At 39.7% G+C, this 1,391-nt stretch overlaps 1 protein-coding gene across 5 annotated transcripts in view; it reads right to left on the reverse strand.

Annotated features, from left to right (window-relative positions):
• csnk1g2b (casein kinase 1, gamma 2b) overlaps positions 1-1,391 on the reverse strand; it is a 40,401-nt gene that overhangs the window by 3,540 nt on the left and 35,470 nt on the right. The gene's annotated exons all lie outside the window — the stretch shown is intronic.

A 1,391-nucleotide genomic window follows, 5' to 3' on the forward strand; every position in this document is an offset into this window, starting at 1 on the left:
GTCCACCGCTCTTCTCCTCGTCCTCTCCCCCTCCTGCCTGCTCTGTTATCCGCGGCAGACACCCCCGCCCTGCACGCACACACACACAGACGTGCACGCACGGACCCCACCCCCCACCCCCGTGCGCGCGACAAACACGGACTTTAAACGTGAAGGTTTATAACATCCACACTGGCGAGGTGGATGCGCCCTGTGCGTGTATCCAAAGCGTGACTTTTGCTGTCCTGCTGTTCTAGTCGGGGAGGGGTCTGTGGGTCAGGAAGGGGTCTGTAGAAGCACAAATATTACTGTTAGGAAAGCTGATGATAAAGTTGAATAAAAATCTAAGTCTGCTGAAGTGAAATTAAATATCTGACAGTGATCATTACACAGTGTGGCTCTAATTCTTCACTTCACCATCTGTGTCGCAGTTTCACGTCTCCAAAATGAGCGTACGCATGGGTCAAAGCTGGCGTGAGGCACCGCACATTTTCACGTCAAGTTTGGATTTTATAAATCATAACCTTGGCGTGAAAAGTGGCGTACGCAAGTTTCTGGGCTCAAATTGTGCGTCCGCCAGTTTTATAAATCCGACCCCAGGACTGAGGACCGCTGATTACCAGCTTCAGGTTCTGTCTAAAATCTAACAGCAAGATCCACTGTGTGATTTCAAACACTATCCACACACAGTATTATAGTATTTTAAAAAATGACTAAAAGTTTGGTATTGTACAATTTTTTTAAGCTTTTGTTAGTTCAAAGGTTGTGTTCCTGTATGGAACTAACTAATTAGCACAAACAGTCCTGTCAGTCAGAGGGGGACACTTTTGGAAYTGTCTCCCAACAAATATAAGGGAATGTCCCAATTATTTCACATTTAAAAAGCTTAAACAGTTTCTTAAAAGCTCTGTCATGTAATCACTGAATAATTTTATTATTGCAATGTCATTTGTCTGAATACAGGGTTCTTACAGTTTAAAGCAAGTTAAATGTAAGACTTTTTAAGACTTTTTAATGCCAAGTGATATTAAATTTAAGGCCAATTTCATAATTAACAAATGACAAAAAAATTAAATAAAAACTGTGGCAGAAAATTATGAATCAAAGTATTTTTGGTTGAAGTATTCAAATATTGCTAATAGACCAATTGTTCTTATTCATATCTAACTATAGCAGAAATGTTCTTAGCTGTCAGTTTTAAACTTAATTTAATTTCAGGAAATCCTCTAACAACCCAAAATTTGGAGTTTTAGGACCCACAGTTGGGGGTCTTCACCCCAAATTGCTGTAGATGAAACCTTAAAGTCCCTGTGACATCAATTTTTTGTAAGAGATGTGAATGCTTTTGGAAAGACAACATTATTAAGATATTACAAAATTAATTTCACATTGCTCAGATGGACAGTTGTTGA

This window comes from Austrofundulus limnaeus, unplaced genomic scaffold, assembly GCF_001266775.1.
Source record: "Austrofundulus limnaeus strain Quisiro unplaced genomic scaffold, Austrofundulus_limnaeus-1.0 Scaffold41, whole genome shotgun sequence".
Classification (NCBI taxonomy): Eukaryota; Metazoa; Chordata; class Actinopteri; order Cyprinodontiformes; family Rivulidae; genus Austrofundulus; species Austrofundulus limnaeus.